Consider the following 8,417-nt stretch of genomic DNA (forward strand, 5'->3'; position numbering starts at 1 on the left):
ATTTTGACCAAAGTGGTAGAGAAATGCTTATAATTTGATAAACATCAGAAATTCCCATCTTTGACTTTTTGTTTGCATGGACCCAAAAGTGGTCCAGTCATGGTTCAGTCAGAATCATGGATGGGGAGAACAGAAACCATTCTATGCTTTCCAAGAATGAGGAGTTTTAATATAGGAGTAGAGGGTTTTACTGTAATGGGAAGTCCATGGGTGAAAGTTAAGGAAGCTTCCATATATCATCTTAACCATTAGCACTATAACTGGTCATTCTCCAAGTTCTCTGTGAGTCTCATAATTGCCTATTCTCTAATGAGTTGCCTCTGGAAAATAATTACCTCTTCATCTCTTCCACCTTCCAAACATCACTGAGGAGCCTCTTATTCATCATTTCTAACCAACAACTGAAGAGGGAAAGAGATTCTGGAAAATGTAGTTCCTTTCTTCTCCTTTATAATACCTTAAATGGAGCAGTGGTAATACTGAGTTAATACAGATAATCCAACACATTCAGTATGTTTAATGTTTAATGGTTTGCAAAAAAAAAAAAAAAAGACTTCATTGGGATATAATTCATATAGCATAAAATACACCTATTTAAAGACTACAGTTCAGTGTTATATATGTTTATATATATGTATATATACACACAAAGTTATCCAATCATCACCCAATCCAATTTTCAAATATTTTCATCATCCCCAAAAAAGAAATTCTGTATTTATTAGCAGTCATTCCCCATTCCCACTTCTTTCCCACCTCCAAGAACAGAACATCACCAATCTACTTTCTGTCTCTATTATTAACTTACTTTGAACATTTCATATAAACAGGATCACTACAATATCTGCTGTCTTGTGACTGGCTTCTTTTCCTTAGCATCATGTTCTAAAATTTCTTCCCTGTGTGGCATGTATCTGTATTTATCCTCTTTATCACTGAATAATATTGTTTTACAGATATACCACATTTGTTTATTCATCCCTCAATTGCTAGACCTTTGTGTTATTTCCACTTTTTAACTATTATGAATAATGCTGCTATGAACATATATGTACACATTTTTGTGTGGGTATATATTTTCATTTCTTTTGGTAATGATGCTTTATATTACTGAAAGTACTTTCTGTTTTGAGGCATTCCCCCATGAGCCTTTTTTGTGCCTAATATTTGTACTGATTGTTTCCAAGTTGTAAGGTCTTGACTTCTATTTTAACTCAGTCATTTCTCAGGATTATTCATGTAGCTGCCTTGCTTACTGCTTGTTTTAAAAGCAAGAGGATCCCACATGATATTGTTGCCAGAATTCAGCCTCTGTCTGCTGGTGCCAAATTGAAATGCAGAGACAGTGTTTTGGGTAAAGGAGAAAAACATAGCTTTATTGCTTTGCCAGGCAAAGGGGGGCCACAGCAGGCTTATGCCTTCAAGACTGTGCCCCCCATTGGAAAGAACTGTGAGGAGTTTTACAGTAGAAAGGAGAAAAACAGGTTTTCAGATAGGAATCAGCATTGGGACAAACATGCATTCGTATTTCTTTGTGGGAGTCTTAGTCATCAAAGCTGGAGTCAGGAGATTTTGGTGTGATCATGATAGTGGTCTTCTGGGTTATTGCCTAGAATAACAGTGCTTGTGAAAAGGGCTTATTGGTCAGAGATTAGAACAAACCTGGAAAGTTCTTTAAAAACATCATGTGCTAATAATCTTAGTCCACAGGCAATTATGCTCAGGGTGCCCAATCTTTAGCTTATGCGTGATGTGTTTAGGGTAGAACTAAGCCAGGGAGAAGGACAGGGAAGGGCTCAGTTTTAAAATATTCATTTCTAAAAGATGCAAAGGGAATATAACTTTTCTCTTAGGTAAATGAGATGCCTATATTATTATGTGTATCCCTTGAGAGGGAACCAGGATCCTTCCCCAAAGCTGTAATATTGTTTCTTGACTGTTCCCTCTTATCTGTGCATCCCTATTCTTCCCTGATCAGCAACTGTCTGAACCTGTCCCTAGGAACTCAAGGAAGAGCATAGTGGCTGAATGAGGACCATTTCCTAAGAACAAGAAATGGGGGACACAAAAAGGCTTTTGTGCCCAGGTGCCCCAGGGTCCTGCTCAGTTACAATCCATTCTACAAAACAGAACCAGACTCACAGAGATAGAGAACAAATTTGTGGTTGCCAAGGGGGTGAGCAGAGATAGTGGGAGGGACTGGGAATTTGGGGTTAGTAAATGCAAATTATTACATTCAGAATGGATAAACAACAAGGTCCTACTGTATAGCACAGGGAATTATATCCAATCTCCTGGGATAGACTATGATGGAAAATAATATTTTTAAAATAATGTAAATATATGTATGACTGAGTCACTTTGTTGTATAGCAGAAATTGGTGCAACACTAATCAACTCTAGTTATTAATGTAAATCAACACTACATTAAATTTTTTTTAAAAAAGCAGGAGGTTCTTTAGGCTCCAGATTTTTCAGCAGCAATATAAATCCACTGCACGTTCATCATCCATCTGTGTCCAGTGTGCTGTCCCATGGACTTGGGGGCAGGGAAAATGCTACAGTTATGCTGATGCCCACACTGTTTGCATTGCTGAAGTAATCTTGCTCCATCTGAACCATTAAGTCTCTTGTCCACATTCAGTGCTTATGGAAAATTGTGACAAGTTTACTCTTTGCTATATTCTCTGGAGTTGGGAGTATTAACTATTTCATATCAGTTTTCATTGTAACCTCACAAAAAGCCTATAAGATAGAAAATTGTGGACTAGAGAACTCGGGTCACTTGCCTTAGGCCACATAACTAATTGGATCACACCTATATTATATCTTCATGTATTTATTAATTAGAAACAGTCAAGAACCTCAAAAGATTGAAGCTCCCATCATGGCGCAGTGGAAACAAATCCGACTAGGAACCATGAGGTTGCAGGTTCAATCCCTGGCCTCACTCAATGGGTTCAGAATCTAGCATTGCCGTGAGCTGTGGTGTAGTTTGCAGACGTGGCTCAGATCCCACTTTGCTGTGGCTCTGGCGTAGGCCGGCGACTACAGCTCTGATTAGATTACACCCCTAGCCTGGGAACCTCCAAAGAATAGGTCCCAATAAATTAGCTTTTACCTAAGTGGGGATCGTGAAATAATTCAGAAGACCAAAATCACCACACTAGAACAAAACATATGCAGATTATCTTTGTTTGGTATTGATTATATCTCTGGACTCCTGGTTTTACTCATTTAGTCTATGTGTCTATTACTTTTCACCTCATGGCATCCCAAGATTTGCTTTGTGGATAGTAAATATCTATCTAAATTCCTGAATTTTTCCTATGTCTTTTGACTATGTGGTCTTTTATCTGTCCCTAACATTTGTCAAACTGCTCTTGGAACAATGCTCCCCAAAAGAATAGCATTCTATCCTGAGTTAAAATTATCTGATTTACAAAACAGTGAAATGAGCCAATAACTGAAAAGTTTACAATATTCCTTTATTACTATATAAATATCTTTCCAATCACAATTTATGGCACAAAAATTTCTTGTGAAAAACAATTTTTAAAATATGAGGTAGAGAGATTTCCTACTTTATTTTGAATTCTGTAGGCCTCAAGGATTTTTGTGATACAATGGTACATCCCATTTAGCTGCATGGCACCGCTCTGTACTGCTGTTTATATAACCATGCTGTTTTGCTTTAGAGCAGCTAATGTGAAAAACATTTGCACAGAAGGTTATGAACATACAAAACAAAATTGAGGGTTTAATGGGCTATTTAAGTTGGAAAATTTAAGTGGTTCATGCTCAGATTCCTGGAAAGGATTAAATTCACATGGCAGTTTTAGGAATGCAAATCCATAACTAAAGTGTAATACATGTGACAATGAGCTTTTATCTGGGTATCAGAAGGCTAGTGCTCCCTCCCTTATCAACTCTGCGGACTTGGATAAATCAATTACTCCCTCCAGAGGCTCAGTTTTCTTATCTGCCAAATGGATTCATTCATTCATATATTTTACTCACTCATTCAACACATATTCATTCAAATTTAATAGGACCAGACTCTGGTCCTATACTTGATAAAGACAAGTATGCAAATGAAATCTAATTTAATAATTCACTATATAGTAAGAAAAATTTTCTATAAATAAATAATTCATTACAGTGTGAATAAGCCTGGGGAAAGGTATAAGAATATGGAAGTCATTTATGAAAAGTGAGATGGAAAACTTTTACTGAGGTTATAGAAGAGTTTAGTCTTAAGATTGTGAATTTGAAAGGAAGAGAAGAGGACCTTCAAAAGGTTATTGTTAAATAAATTTAAATAAGCCAACATTTATGTTAGTGCTTTAAATAATTTTAAACTTAGGAGCTCCCATCAGGGCTAAGTGGTTAATGAACCCGACTAGTATCCATGAGAACATGGGTTCAATCCCTGGCCTTGCTCTGTGGGTTAAGGATCATACATTGCCATGAGCTGTGGTATAGGTCGCAGACACGGCTTGGATCCCACATTGATGTGGTTGTGGCAAAGGCCAGCAACTACAGCTCTAATTTGACCCCTACCCTGGGAACTTACATATGCCATGGGTGTGGCCCTAAAAAGACAAAAGGCAAAAAACATAAAAAATAATTTTTAAAAATTTAAAATTAAACAGAAATTTATACAAACTAAACCCAATTGAATATGAAGTGAGTACTGATTGGTCTTGAAAATATAACTTATCACTTTGACCCTGTATCACCACCTCCCAAATTTCCCTCTATAATGTTCTTGGTACTCAGGGTATTTGTAATAATTATTTAAATAATGAATACATTTATGCACTGATTGAGCTATTATTTTCTAGGAAGAGTTAAGGCTAGGTTTTAACAAGTTTTTTAAAAGTCCCTATTCTCATATAGTATAATTTTAAAAGGGACAGATAAATTCAAGGAATGAAGGAGGAAGGAAAGAAAGAAGAAAGGAAGGAAGGAATGACTACCTCATATAATGGCAAGAACGAAGAGGAAAATAAAATGTGTTAAGGAAATTAAAAAAATCAACAAAAATATTTTGAATCATCAGGGAAGAACTCTAATAAAATGGTATTCGAGAAGAGTCTAATGAAGTAATAAAGTAAGCAAATACAATGGTTTTATAAACATACTGCTTTAGCGAATGACAGTTTTAGATTTGCCAGAAACCGAGGTTCCTGTCCTTTCATCAGACTGATGTATCAAAACTCCAACCTTGGGTTAGCACAATAGTTTTTCTCCATTCTTGCACTTGAGCTGCTCAGAGCTACTAGAGAATGTCACACCCCCAAATAGATAGGTCGTGTACTACTAATGCACAGTCTCCTAATCAACTGAGTCTTAAGTGCTGTCCAACATTAATTCTAATTTCTACATCTAGAGCGTTCTCCAAATCTCAACATGGCTACCTCAAACCTTCTGTTACAGCTGCTGGCCTATACCACAACCACAGCAATGCTGGATCCGAGGCACTTTTGTGACCTACATCACAGCTCAGGCAATGCCAGATCCTTAATCCACTAAATGAAGCCCAGGATCGAACCCGCAACATCATGGTTCCTAGTCAGATTTGTTTCAGCTGTGCCATGATGGGAACTCCTGAAACCTTCTTCATACTCTGCCAAACCCTGAGCCTTCATCCTCTCCTCTCCCTTTCCTTCACCCTTGTATTAAAAAGGAAGGAAGGAAGGAAGGAAGGAAGAAAGGAAGGAAGGAAGGAAGGAAGGGAGGGAGGGAGGGAGGGAGGAAGGAAGAAAGAAAACAACAACAAAAACCATGTAGAATTTCCCAGGTAGCTACTCTTGTCAATTCTTTCCACAGCACTACAAAGTTCTTGCATATGCAATCTAATTTTCCTTTTTTTCTCCTGTTTCTACTAGCAAATGTATTGCATTTTCAATCTATGTTTCATTTCTTAAGTCTAAGCTTTTATCAGGAGCTTTGCTTTTACTTATATCTCTATTGCCTTTTTTTCTATCAACACAAACGCATTGATTTTTGTATCTTGAACACTTCCTTAACCCCATTTTGCTTCTTTCATCTAGCCGCTTTGTCATCATTTATTTTATTTAACTTAGTTAAGTAAATTAGTTTATTTAATATATGATGGCATTGTGCTAGGCTCTGGAGATATATTAATGAGTAAAATTTAAAATAAAGACGATGTACACTAATCTAATAATTTTACTAATATATTTCCAATTTAAGACTGTGATTAATGCTTTAAAGGAAAAAAAGTGCTATAAAATGAAGTCCTCTCCTTTAAGACCTGACCTAGGGAAGACATTCCTAAAGGAAGGGAAACCATGAATGTGGAGGGAGGTTTTCAGGTTCAAGGAATAGAATGTGCAAAGTCTCTAGTGTAGGAGGATTCTGTAGCAATGCAACTGGGATGAAGAAGGCAAAGAGGTGTTGTGACAAAAGCCTAGAGTAGTAGACATTTCTTTATCCAGAACAAAACACAATCATAGGGCATTTTAAGGAAGGAACTTGCTTAGTTAGCTTTAAATTTGGAAATATTTCCTCTAGCATTGTACAGGGAATGAATTGGAGGATAAGAGTAGATGAAAGATCAGTTATTCCAGAGTTCAGAAATTCAGGAAAGACACGATGGTATATTAATCTAAAATGACAGGAATTGATTATGAAATCAGGATAAATTTATGAAGGCAAATTGACAATGTTTGTATATGATTGGATGAAGGAAGGAAATACCAGTTGATATCCAGTTTTTTTGCTTTTATAACTGAAAAGATAGAGTTGAATGAGGTGGGATATCCTGCAGAGGACCAGGGTGAGAGGGGTGGATGGTCACTCCATGGAGTATGATCCATGAGTTTGGTTTCCAGTACCATAGCTGTCCACCCCTTCCATGCCAGAAGTCCTCCAAGGAATCCTGGGCACTGAGTAGAAACTAGAGAAGTAAGGTGTGAAATGTATATACTTAATTGTTTACAAATGAATTCTGTATATACCTTCCAACTGACAATATGCACATATTTTAAACATTTGTATAAAGATTTTTTTAGAAAGTTATTTTTTAAGCAATTGCCTCGTATGTTGATACAATTGAAAGTTCCCTTAACTGAGATTTCTTTCCATATTTTGCTTCATTTATTGACTTTTACATTACTCATTTTCTGAATTTAAGAAAAGAATAATAATAATAAGCCAGAGTTCCCACTGTGGCTCAATAGGGTCTTAGCGACATGCCTGCAGTGTCAGGATGCAGCTTCCATCCCCAGCCTTGCACAGTGGGTTAAAAGATCTGGCATTGACTTAGAGAGCAGGATGTCTGGCTTGTGAGTAGACACTTGTCGTTGTGTTCGGTGAAAGAACAATATTAAAATGGGTGATATGGAGAAGGGCAAGAAGATTTTTTGTTCAGATGTGTGCCCAGTGCCACACTGTAGAAAAGGGAGGCAAGCACAAGACTGGTCCAAACCTCAATGGTCTGTTTGGGTGGAAGACAGGTCAGCTTCCTGGATTCACTTACACAGATGCCAATAAGAACAAAGGCATCTCCTGGGGAGAGGAGACACTGATGGAGTATTTGGAGAATCCCTAGAAGTACATCTCTGGAACAAAAATGATCTTCACTGGCATTAAGAAGAAGAGAGAAAGGGAAGATTTTGTAGCTTATTTCAAAAAAGCTGCTAATGAGTAAAAGTTGGCCACCACCTTATTTATTACAAGACCGGAATGTCTCATAACTTTTATATGTGTATCATATTTAAATTGATCTCATACACTAGAATTCAGATCATGTTTGGCTGATGGAGTGTTTCTATTGGACAGTCCTGGTTTAGGTAAGATTGGTTGTTGGCTAAATGAATATGGTCAGCTTTTTGAATTTTAGTAGTAATTCCAGTTCAAAAAGTACGATCACTGTTTTCCCCTTCTACAGAGATGATTAAACTTGAATATGGAACGTTAAACTTTTCAGGAAAATGGTCAATACCTTCTCAAAACTTAAAGGAGATAGGTTTTATATTTAGATTTCTATAACTGGCTGTGTTAACATTTAAATACTGAGAAGATCCCTTCACTGTCTCACCAAACAGAGCAAGATGCACCTGTGTTTCAAGTTGTGTTCACTAGCCTGTTAAGGCATGACCTGAAGATAAACTGGCAATGACCACTTTATCTTTTTGGTCTTAACTACACCAATTTCATTAAAATTCTCTGTATCTAAAGTACTGCCTTTTACTTATTTAAAGGCATTTTAGTGTGGTTAATGTAAAGAATCAAAAAATATTTGGCATTACTCACATTTTATAGATCATTTTTAATATCAGATGCTTTTAAAATTCAGTGTGACAAGATGTGTTAGCAAACTTTGCTTGTGAATTCTTACAAAGTCAGGCTGTTATAATTCAGGATTGTCTTTTAAATAGGTATTC

At 36.7% G+C, this 8,417-nt stretch overlaps 1 pseudogene; it reads left to right on the forward strand.

Annotated features, from left to right (window-relative positions):
• The first annotated feature begins 7,362 nt into the window (after positions 1-7,362).
• Positions 7,363-7,681, forward strand: LOC106506348 (cytochrome c pseudogene; annotated as a pseudogene).
• The last annotated feature ends 736 nt before the right edge of the window (positions 7,682-8,417 follow it).

Source organism: Sus scrofa, chromosome 15 (assembly GCF_054392235.1).
Source record: "Sus scrofa isolate SSC_HxYL_T2T_F1_AM1 chromosome 15, Sscrofa_HxYL_maternal_Yorkshire_Landrace_v2.0, whole genome shotgun sequence".
NCBI classification, from domain to species: domain Eukaryota; kingdom Metazoa; phylum Chordata; class Mammalia; order Artiodactyla; family Suidae; genus Sus; species Sus scrofa.